Source organism: Nelumbo lutea, chromosome 2, assembly GCF_056320005.1.
Source record: "Nelumbo lutea isolate HS-2025 chromosome 2, American lotus-T2T, whole genome shotgun sequence".
NCBI classification, from domain to species: Eukaryota; Viridiplantae; Streptophyta; class Magnoliopsida; order Proteales; family Nelumbonaceae; genus Nelumbo; species Nelumbo lutea.
In genome coordinates, this window is record NC_142685.1 from 86,664,493 (window position 1) to 86,677,061 (window position 12,569).

The window sequence follows — 12,569 nt, forward strand, 5'->3', positions numbered from 1 at the left end:
TAGGATTAGGAGATTTCTTAATCAAGAAGAAAGAGGAGAGATCCAAAGAGAATATACAAAATTCGAACCTAGGGTTTTTTTGAGCAAGAAAATCTGTTAGACAGTTTTGTATGCCCTTAACTTCAATCAAAATGATGTACTTTATGAGTTTATTGTAAATGAATGAAAGTGCATATTTGATTCATGTTCCATTGGTATATTTCTATGTAATACCCTTAAACTGGACACTTAATGAGACACGTGTTAGTTTAAAATGTTCACAGCTAGTGGGTCAGTCTTGGGAGACCTATCCTGACAAGGCTGACACTGTGGTGCCACCAAGTCGGTTGGGGTGGCCTGTCTCAGCTGCCAAGGTGAGACCCTAGGCACATACAGTACAGGATTAATTCAATCTTTGAACTAGAACAAATTTCCAGTATTGCCCTAGACCTTGTAGATTGATGGGCAAAACTGGAAAGTTACACCCGACCCCTAGACTCGATTATGATACTGCACTGGGTGTCAGATTAGGCTGTCTTTCATGTACCAATCAGTGAGATCCTTAGCGGGGGTCAAAACCTGGGTATGTTGGGATAGTCTGAGAATTCATCTGAGTGGGTGATCATAGTGACAGGATCAGCCCCTTTGTCGGACAAAGGTAATGATCAGGGATGCACTCTCACTGATGGAAACCAAGACTGCTAGCAGTCGAATTTCAATCGTTGAGATTTGGTTTTGAAAAATATAATTTTTATGAGATATAAAAGTATATATATTATGGTTTCGAAATGATTTGCAAAAGGTTTTAATTCCCAGGATCCATTCCAGAGAGAGTGCAACACTATTCCTTGCAGCCGAGGGAGAGGTCCTCTCTTGTCGGGCAGTGTATGACCATTATGGGCTAAGAGGTTAAGTGTAAGACCATTGAGGATAATACCTGATGGGCTAATCTTGCATCTGCCCATAGTCCCTGGGTGTTACAAGGTGGCTTGGCCCAGGGACTACTTAGGGTAAGTGTTGGGCCCAAAGAGCCCATGAGATGGGTTTCAGGGGGTGCATTGTTCTTAACAGTGTATTCGTCCAGGCCTTGTAACAAAGGCTGGGCCGAACCCATGTGGCTGATGTGTAGACCAATGTTTGGGTCCAACGCCATACAAGGAAGCCCAACTGGGCAGCAATTTGGAACGCTAAGTGAATACATAAACTTAAATGGGCCTTAAGCCCATTTCGAATTGGGCTAATTTGATTAGTCATTTAAAGGGGCGAATTCTGAGATGGATCAACTGATAGGATTGGGCCCTAACCCTATCCACTTAGAGAGTCCAAGATCTAAATAAGATTTAGATCTGGAAGCCTCCTAATTAGATTAGGAGATGGCTGATCTAATCTGTAGATAAGATAAGGGTTATCTCTTATCACTTAAAGGGACTTCTAATCCAGATATGGTTTGGGTTAGCAACTCCTAATGGGATTAGGAGCTGATCCCTTTGAGATTATAAAAGGATGAGGGGGCGACATCCTTTAAAAATGTAATCCAGAGATCCTTGTCTTCAGAGCTGAGATTACTAGAAAAGAGAATTCTACACCCTGCAAATACTCTCTTGCCACCTCCTTCTTGCAGCCGCCGCCTATAGCAGTTCGATCTCCAGTTCTTGGGAGAAATCAAGATTTGATCTTGGTACCAATCTTTTGGAGAAATGATTGGTGGGAGTTGTATTCACAAGCCGTCTAGTTGATTCTTGCGAAGGGTCAAGTTCTTTTGGAAGAACACTGTCGATTCTGCTCCACCTTGCACTGTGCCATCTTCAGTGGGAGCAGATTTTGGATCCTTCCTTGGGCGTGAACACCTCCATTGGGAGATACTACTTCTTCATATCAAGTATAATCCGTCCCTACTCCTTTTGGTTTAAATCTGATTCAGTTTATGGTTCAAGAATGATCCTTGAAAATATGATTTTCTAAATAGGGAATTCGATTCCCAGTTGAAGGGAGAGAAAATTTTTTGAAATTCACCCCCTTATTCCGCAATCTTTGGGCATCCATGTGATGGATATCCTATCCCTTCAAAATCTTTCTACGAATTGAGATAGGATCTCATACACTCCAGAGAGAAGAGAAGTAGCATTCGCCATCTTCACCTCCGGAGTTCTCCTCTAGCTGCCGCCATTCTCTGAAAAGATTTGATCTTGGAGAAAAGAAATCAAGAAATGAGTTCTTGATATCAGTTTTGTAGAAGGAACTGAAAAGATTTGGTGCTTAGTGTTTCTAGAGGATTCTTGTGAAGAATTCAGTGTGTAGGATGCACTCTGCTTGTATTGTTCTATATATTGTTGTGTCATCTTCAGCAAGAGCGGTTCTTGGTGTCTTCCTTGGGTGTGAATACCAACTTTGGGAGATACTGCTTTTCTGGATCAGGTATAATTCTTCCCTTTGTCTTTTGGTTCATATATGGTTTGGTTATGGTTCAAGTAGGATCCTTGAATATTGTATTCTAAATTTAGGGAATATGATTCCTAGTTGGAAAAATGTAGGAATTTTTTTTTGAAATTCGCCCACCCATTCCGCAACCTTTTCTGCATCCATACGATGGATCCTACCATTCTTTCAGTGGTATCAGAGCCAAGTTACGATCCTGGGACCTAGAAAATCAGATATGAACCTATGCAGATGGGAAAAAGTTGTTCTACCAAGATTTGCATAGATTATTTTCTTTATTTCAAGAAATTGTTTCTTGTTGAGGGTGATTGATCTGAAATTAATTTTTATTAAATCTAATATTTATTTAGAATTGTTCTTTATTTATTTTGATTTAATGAACTGTTTGAACCTAGAGATCAAAGTGCAGATTGAATGTATAGGATTCATTCAAGTATGTAATTAATTAATAGAAATAGGTTTTCTGTTTTTATTTTCTTGATTGAAGAAGAAGGCGGTGCTGGAGATTTGTAGATGGAGAGATCGCATTCTGCATTTTGCAGTTTATGAAACTGCAACCCTAGTAATTAACCTCTGTTTTGCAGGTGGTGCGAACAGTCCATATTTGATTTATGATTGTCTAAAATAAAAAATATTAATTTCAGATCTTTCATGAATTAACTCTTGAATTGAATATCAGTTTCGGACAATTTCGGACTAGATTGGACCGAATCTAGGATTTGAAGGGGACTGTTTTCAGTCCAATTTTCTCACACTTGCAGTTCCAAATCTGATGTTCAATTGCAGGGATTAATTCAGCCCACTTATAAAGCCCAGTTTTAAACGGTTAAAACTGCAAAAAGCCCACTCTTGTGAGAAAGGCTATATGGGCCAAACTGCCAACTGCGATTCAGCCCATATACCTAATCGACATTAATTGTAAACGTTATGGATTTTAATTGGGCTGATTAATGGGCTTTACAATAGTTATTTTGATTGGATCAATTCTTCCATTACATGTGATGTGTGGATGTATGATATGCTACGACCATGAGCCATAAGTACTTGGTTCATGATGAATCATTAGTGGCTCTTATGCACACCATGGCTGAATGCACATCATTGCCATGGTGTCCCCTAAGGTCATTGTGTGACCCCTTCCTTGCATGGTGGGTCTCATAACCCTAAAAAGGAACGCGTGCAGAAACCCTAGCCGATTAAGGCCCACCAAAAATCTGACTTTATGAAAGTCAGTGGGAGCCACTCTGGTTTGGCCTAAAATTAACTAGGGCATAATTTTTTTCTCTCCAGCAAATATGGGTGCATGTGATAGGGAGATCCACATGATGGACTCTCTAAAGGCCTTCTATCATTAGCATAATGATGGGTCTTTCAGTAATGAGGAAACACACCATAAAATTGGGCTATCCATTTGCTGTTGGATCTGTCAGAGTGTTTCATTAGATGATAGGGGCGTCATAGACTGATGTGGAAGGGGCTTCACAAAAAAATGGGAACTCTCTCACGGTACCTTTGCGTAACCTGAATATGATGGGTGAGCACTCATTGAACATAAAGGTTTACCTGAAAATGACTCTGAACCTTGTCTAACAGAGGCCAAAGGGAAACTCATACGATGAGTGGATATGATTCGTCACAGAAAGGTGGTGGGGTTTTGCAGCTGAAGCAGTTGGTTTCATGCACCCTATGTGATTTCCCACATTTCCAAAGACATTTCATAGTCTCCATCACTGAGATAGGAAGGAAATCTCAGAGATGAACAAATGGGAATGGAACATAGACTAAAAGCCATATCTATGTAGGTAACATGAATCAAACTAAGGTTGTGGACTAACATTTTGTTGTTTTACCAGAAAATGGCAAATGGTCAATTTGCAAAGCTTCTAGACGATAACAAGCTTAAGGGCCCAAACTATGTTGACTGGTACAAAAACCTTATGTTGGTCCTAACTTTTGAAATGTTAGATAAGGTAGTGAAAAATTCTGCCCCGGAGCGTCCGGGTGATAGGGCTTTTGAGGCCCAAAGGAGGGAGTACCAAGATTGGGAGGATAAAAACTCCCTAACCCGCTGCTTTGTCATTACCTCACTAGACAACTCAATACAGAGGCAGTTCAACCAAATCGGACTCGCCAAGGCTATATTGGACAGTCTAAATACTAAGTATGAAGAGCATAATCGTTCTACTCGATAGAAGGTCTTGAAACTATTCATGACCGCGCAGATGTCCAAAGGGTAGAAAGTTCATGACCATTGTCTTCAGATGATGGGCTACATTAACGAACTCAAAGCCCTTGTATCCGGATAGATCTTGGCACACAAGTAGATGTCATCCTGAATTCTTTGCCATCTTCCTTCAATGCGTTCATAATGAACTATAATATGAACAAGTTGAATGTCAACGTCCAAGAACTCAGCAATATGTTACAGAGGATCGAGGACTTACTTATGAAGGATGAGCCTGTGGTTATGCTTGTTGAAACTAACAAATTGGGCAAGAAAAAGAGAAAGGAAAAGAAGCCCCTGAAGAAAGCTGCCAAGCCCAAGAAGTAGAAGAATAACAAGGCATCTGATGCCTACCACTTCTGCAAGCAGACCGACAACTGGAAGAGGAATTGCCCTACCTACCTGGAATCTGAGAAAGGTAACTTCAAAACTTGTGTCATAGAAACTAATATGTTAGTGACTTCTGTATCCTGGTGTGTTGACTCTGGGGCTTCAACTCATGCATGTAACTCACTGCAGGGGTGCAAAGTTAACAGAAGACTGAGTGAAGGGGAAGTGACACTGTTCTTGGGAACGACTGCAAGTGTTGCGGCAGCGGCTATAGAAACCATAGAATTAGTCTTTAGAGAAGGAGTACTTGTACTTAAAGATTATCTTTATTTACAGAACTTGAGAAGAAATTTAATTTCTTTTTCTAAACTGTGTGCTAATGGATATACTATTTATTTTAGTAATATGATTACTATTAAACGAAATAATAAATTCATCGCATGCGGGGAACTGGAGAACGGTCTTTATGTTCTACATGCTTCTCTAGAAACTAACTTAACCGAAACTACATTGGTCAAAAATCCCAAAAAAAGAACTCATGATACAGTAAGTCCCACGTACCTGTGGCATTACCAACTTGGCCATATCAATGTTGACCAAATCACAAGGCTGGTAAAGGATGGTCCTTTGGATTTCTAACCATAGAAAATCTTCCCACTTTGCCATATCAGTGTTGGATTTTCTAACCTCAGAAGAAAGCCATTAAGGATAAGAAGTAGAAGAAAGACAAAGCATCGGATGCTTGTCACTTCTGCAAGAAGACCGACCATTGGAAAAGGAACTGTCCTGCCTACCTAGAATCCAAGAAAGGTAATTTCGAATCTTGTGTTGTAGAAACCAATTTATTGGTAGCTTCTACGTCCTGGTGTATTGACTCTGGGGCTTCAACTCATGCGTGTAACTCACTGCAAGGGTTCAAGGTAAGCAGAAGGCTGAGTGAAGGAGAAGTCACTCTTTACTTCGGAACTACTGCAACTGTTGTAGCCGCGGCCATAGGAATCATGGAGTTAATTTTTAGAGAAGGAACTATTGTACTAAAAGATTGTCTTTACGTACAAAATTTAAGGAGAATTTTGATTTCTATTTCAAAACTGTGTGCAGATGGTTATTCTGTCTTCTTTAGTGATACGCTTACCATTAATAGAAATAACAGATTCATCGCATACGAGGAACTGGAGAATGGTCTCTATGTTCTACATCCTTCTCTAGAAACTAACATAACCGAAACTACGTCGGCTGAAATCCCCAAGAAGAGAGCCTGTGATACTATTAATCCCATGTGTCTGTGGCATTACCGACTTGGCCACATCGGTGTTGACCGAATCACAAGGTTGGTAAAGGATGGTCCTTTGGAATTTCTAACTGTAGAAGATCTTCCCACTTGTGAGCCTTGCCTACAAGGCAAGATGATGAAACGGCCATTCAACGGTAAACCTGAAAAATGTACAAGCACACTTGACCTAATACGTACTGATGTATGTGGTCCCCTGAGTGTTAGGACATAGAATCAACACGTGTATTTCATCACCTTCACAAATGATTTCTCACGATATGGTTACGTGTACTTAATGAAACACAAGTCTGAATCCTTTGAAAAGTTTAAAGAGTTTAGACAAGAGGTCAAGAAACAGTCAGGGAATACTTAAAGGACAATGGTATAGTATCACATATAACTCCTCCTGCTACACCACAACTTAATGGTGTTTCAGAGAGGAGGAATAAGACCTTATTGGATATGGTCCGGTCACTTCTCATACACTCAGAGTTACCCATATTCTTTTGGGGTTATGCATTAGAGACTGTGATTTACGTGCTGAATCGAGTTCCAACCAAATCAGTTCCGAACACTCCATATGAACTTTGGACCAGAAAGAAACCAAGTGTTAGACACTTGAAGATTTGGGATTGTCCAACACACGTTAAAAAAACGACTGCAGACAAGTTGGAATCCAAGACCGGACGTTGCCTATTTGTAGGCTACCGATTACATCCTGGACACCCATCGTCAGGAAATTATTCTTGATGACGAGAGCTTAGAAGCAATGGGAGATGTCCCACAAGTTCCAGGTAGTGACCAACCTAGAAGATCCACTCGAGAATCCAGGCCACCAGTCCGTTATGGTTATGACCAGACCTTGACTAGTGAGGAGGATCTCGTGACTTACGTGGAAAGTATGTTGGACATAGATTCCCAGAAGTTGGTGGAGGCTATGAGAGCAAAGATGGACTCAATGGAGACCAATGGAGTCTGGACTCTAGTAGATCCGCCCTCTGGGGTAAAAGCAATTGGTTGTAAATGGATTTACAAGAGGAAGAAGGGCCCCGACGGTAGGGTTGAGACCTTCAAAGCTGTGGCATTGCTTAAATCCACTAGGATCCTACTAGCTGTAGCAGCATACCATGATTATGAGATTCGGCAGATGGATGTCAAAACTGCATTCCTGAATGGAGATCTTACTGAAGATATCTATATGCAGCAGCCGCAAGGCTTCATAGCTGCGGGTCATGAAAACATGGTATGTAAACTCAATAGATCCATTTATGGACTTAAGCAAGCTTCGAGAAGTTGGAACATCCATTTTGACTCTATTGTCAAATCGTTTGACTTCGAGCAGAATCTGGATGAACCCTGTGTCTACAGGAAGTACAGTGGAGATAAGGTTACCTTCTTGGTTTTGTATGTAGATGACATTCTACTCATTGGGAATCATGTAGGAATGTTGACTACGGTGAAAGTAGGGCTTTCACAACAATTTTCCATGAAAGATCTTGGAGAAGCCTCCTATATACTAGGTCTTTGACTCTATAGAGATAGATCGAAGTGGATAATAGGATTATCCCAATCTGCCTACATTGACAATATAGTCAAAAGATACAGCATGGAAAACTCCAAGAAAGGAAATGTTCCTTTCAGGCACAGAGTCGCTCTCTCCAAGAAGATGTCTCCCAAGACTTCTGAGGAGATTGATGGCATGAGAGATGTTCCCTATGCCTCCATCATGTATGCCATGCTGTGCACTCGTCCTGACATTGCTCAGGTAGTGAGTGTAGTAAGCAGATTTCAGGCCAACCCAAGGCAGGAGCACTGGACTGCAGTGAAAAACATATTTAAGTACCTTCGAAGGACAAAAGTGTTTTGTCTAGTATTCGATGGTAGCTCACTACAGATCCAAGTGTATACAGATGCCGATTTCCAGTCGGATCCAGATGATAGAAAGTCTACATTTGGATATGTTTTCATGATAGGATCGTGTGTTGTTTACTGGGAAAGCAGCAAACAAGGGTCCACTGTAGACTCCACGACCAAGGCCAAGTACATTGCCACAAGTGAGGCTGGCAAAGAAGCCGTGTGGATGAAGAAGTTCGTTCATGAGTTGGGAGTAGTTCCGTCCAGCACATCACCCATCCCATTGTTGTGTGACAACAATGGAGCTATTCCTCAAGCTAAGGAGCCACGAGCCCACTCGAAGTCGAAGCACATCGAGAGGAAGTACCATGTACTAAGGGAGATTGTTGGTAGAGGGGACGTTCTGATTCAGAAGGTAGCGTCAGCGGAAAATGTAGCAGACCCATTGACAAAGCCACGATCACAGAAAGTGTTTGAGAAACACATGGAAAGCATGGGACTCCGGCTAGTACCTGATTGGACCTAAGTGCAAGTTGGAGTTGTTAGACAGTTTTGTATGCCCTTAGCTTCAATAAAAATGATGTACTTTATGAGTTAATTGTAAATGAATAAAAGTGAATATCTGATTCATGTTCCCTTGGTATGTTTCTGTGTAATACCCTTAAACTGGACACTTAATAAGACTCGTGTTAGTTTAGAATGTTCATAGCCAGTGGGTTGGTCTGGGGAGACCTATCCTAACAAGGCTGACACTATGGTGCCACCAAGTCAGTTGGGGTGGCTTGTCTCAGCTGCCGGGGTGAGGCCCTAGGCACATACAGTGTAGGATTAAATGAATCTTTGATCTGGACCAGATTTCTAGTATTGCCTTGGACCTTGGAGATTGATGGGCAAAATTGAAAAGTTACTCCCGACCCCTAGACATGATTATGATACTGCACTAGGTGTCAGATTTGGCTGTTTTTGATGTACCAATCAGTGAGATCCTTAGCGGGGGTCAAAACCTGGGTATGTTGGGACAGTCTGAGAATTCATCTGAGTGGGTGATCATAGTGATAGGATCAACCCCTTTGTCGGACAAAGGTAATGATCGGGGATGCACTCTCACTAATGGAAACCAAGACTGTCGACTGCCAATTTTAATCGTTGAGATTTGTTTTGCAAAATATATTTTATATGAGATATAAAAGTATATATATATATATATATTTATTTATTTATATTATGGTTTCTGAATGATTTGCAAAAGGTTTTAAATCGTGGGATCCATATAAGAGAGAGAGCAACACTGTTCCTAGCAGCCGAGGGAGAGGTCCTCTATTGTCGGGCAGTGTATGATCATTATGGGATGAGAGGTTCAGTGTAAGACCATTGAGGATAATACCTGATAGGCTAATCTTGTATCTGCCCACAGTCCCTAGGTGTTACAAGGTGGCTTGGCCCAGGGTCCACTTAGGGTAAGTGTTGGGCCCATAGAGCCCATCTGATGGGTTTCAGGGGGTGCACTATCCATAACAGTGTATTCGGCCAAGCCTTGTAACAAAGGCTGGGCTGAACCCATGTGGCTAATGTGTAGATCAATGTTTGGGTCCCACGCCATACAAGGAAGCCCAACTGGGCAGCAGTATGGAAGGCTAAATGAATACATAACCTTAAATGGGCCTTAAGCCCATTTCAAACTGGGCTAATTTGATTAGTCACTTAAGGGGCGAATTCTGTGATGGATCAACAGAGAGGATTGGCCCCAAACCCTATCCACTTAGAGAGACCAAGATCTAAATGAGATTTAGATCTGGAAACCTCCTAATTAGATTAAGAGATGGCTGATCTAATCTGCAGATAAGATAAGGGTTATCCCTTATCACTTAAAGGGACTTCTAATCCAAATATGATTTGGGTTAGCAACTCCTAATGGGATTAGGAGTTGAATGCTTTAAGTCTATAAAAGGAAGAGGGGGCGGCAGCCTTTAGACATGCAATGCAATCCAGAGATCCTTGTCATCAGAGCTGCGATTACTAGAAGAGAGAATTTTGCACCCTACAAATACTCTCTTGTCGCCTCCTTCCTGCAGCTGCCACCTACAATAGTTCGATCTCCACTTCTTGAGAGAAATCAAGATTTGATCTTGATACCAATCTTTTGGACAAAAGATTGGTGGGAGTTGTATTCACAAGCCGTCCAGTTGATTCTCGCGAAGGGTGAAGTTCTTTTGGAAGAATACTGATGAATCTGCTCCACCCTGCACTGCGCCATCTTCAGTGGGAGCAGATTTTGGATCCTTCCTTGGGCATGAACACCTCCATTGGGAGATACTACTTCTCTATATCAGGTATTATCCCTCCCTACTCCTTTTGGTTCAGATCTGGTTCAGTTTGTGGTTCAAGAATGATCCTTGAAAATATGATTTTCTAGATAGGGAATTTGATTCTCAGTTGAAGTGAGAGAAAAAATTTTTGAAATTCACCCCCTTATTCCGAAATCTTTGGGCATCCATGTGATGGATTTCCTATCCCTTCATTGTCGGGCAGTCTGCGCATCTCACGGTGCTGTTGCCATGCGCTGCGTGCTACTGCCATGAGGTGCGTGCTGCTGGCTAGTGCTGCTGTCGTGTGGTGCATGCTGCATGCTGCGCGTTGTTAGGTGGTGCGTGCTATTGTGCGCCGGTGCTGGGCGGTGTGTGCTGCACGCTGCCAGGCAGTGCATGCTGCATGCTGCCAGGCGGTGTGTGCTGCACGCTACCAAGCGGTGCATGTTGCACGCTGTCGAGCAGTGCGTGCTGCTGTCCGGCGCTACCAGGTGGTGCGTGCTGCTGTGCAGCGCTGCCAGGAAGTGCCTACTGCTGTGCAGCCTGTTGTGCATGCTGCTGCCTATGACTACGCCGCAATGCGCTACCGGTTGGTGTGACCATAACATTACACCCCTCTCTCGGTGCTGCTGCCAAGCGGTGCGTGCTGCTGCCATGAGGTGCGTGCTACTGTCGTGAGGTGTGTGCTGCTGCCTAGTGTTGCTGCCGTGTGCTACGTGCTTCATGTTGCATGCTGTCGGGCGCTGCATGCTGCTATGTGGCACTGCCGGGTGGTGCGTGTTGCGCACTGCTAGGCGGTGCATGCTGTGCACTGCCGAGTGGTGCATGCTACGCGCTATCGGGCGGTGCATGCTGCGTGCTGCCAGACGGTGCGTGCTGCTGTGCGGCGTTGCCAGGCGGTGCCTACCGTTGTGCGGCCTACTGTGCGTGCTGCTGCCTATGACTGCACTGCAGTGTGCTACCGGTTGGTGTGACCATAACATTACACCCCTCCTGGACAACGAGCTTGTCCTCAAGCTCGAATTCCGGATACAGGGCTTGGAACTCTACCAATGGATCAAACGACTTTACACTATCTCTCAGTCCACCAATAGCATGAACAACAGGGACTGCCCCGTAGCTCAGTGCATAAAGCTGGTTCAGTCTACATGGCTCAAATCAAGAAGGCATGAGTAGGATGTCTACACTAGCAGTTATCCGATGGGTCATTTGCACAGAGGAACCCACCCAACCCCTGATTTTGTCATGGTGTTGACTCTCAAGATGTTTGAGAAGTTGTTCCCGGTCAGGTCTCCCAGTGCCCAACATGACTAGTTGCACATCTTGGTCCACCATCCAAGGAATGGACTCAACAACGAGATCAACACCTTTCTAATGGTCAAGCCTGCCAATGAACCCATTCAGAGGAACATTCTCCCGAAGAGGAAGACCAAGCTCCCTTTGTAGAGCTGCTTTGCATTGAGGCTTGCCAGTCTAAAGAGTCTCCACAGGGTAATTGGTGTAGCCATCCGATGCTAGGTAAACATCTAACTGTGGGTTCCCTTCGTTTGCATCAATCACATTCACGATGCCCTTCAGCTTTCAATCAAACTAATTTATTATTTGATGCAGACCCCAGCCATCTTCTTTAGTTTCCAGCTCCCAGGCGTAACCATGGCTTACAATGACTACACGATCTATTGCACTCAGGCCAGCCGCAAGGACATTGAAGTGTTCCCCACCTCCTGGGTCATATAGTTTGAAGTAGTTTTGTGGAAGATCCACATCACAAAATTCGTGTACTGGACTACGACCCCGGTGTGCTATGTTGTGGATCACAAGAACGCACTGGGTATGCTTACAGAAGAGAACCTCAAGAGCGGCCTCCATATTCTACCCATCCACCTTATTTCTCTTGCGCACTCCTGTTTCTTGGGCTTCTGCACAATTACCATACCGTGGTGCCACAACCATAACTCTATGTACACGTCGAGCCAAAGCCTTCGGTAAAGCCCTAGCAACATCGCCAAGCCCACCTGTCTTCGACCAAGGAACGCATTCTGTAGGTACCAATATAATGTTCGTGACATTGTCCTCGGCCAAAAGAGGAGACTTTATAGTTTCCTCCTCTCTGTGCTGATCCTTGGGAATAATTGCAGTTGTAGGGGCAGCAATCTACTATTTGCTA

At 43.2% G+C, this 12,569-nt stretch overlaps 1 pseudogene; it reads right to left on the minus strand.

The window, feature by feature from the left end:
- Positions 1-11,320: 11,320 nt before the first annotated feature.
- Positions 11,321-12,271, minus strand: LOC148871720 (granule-bound starch synthase 2, chloroplastic/amyloplastic pseudogene; annotated as a pseudogene).
- Between the last annotated feature and the right edge of the window lie 298 nt (positions 12,272-12,569).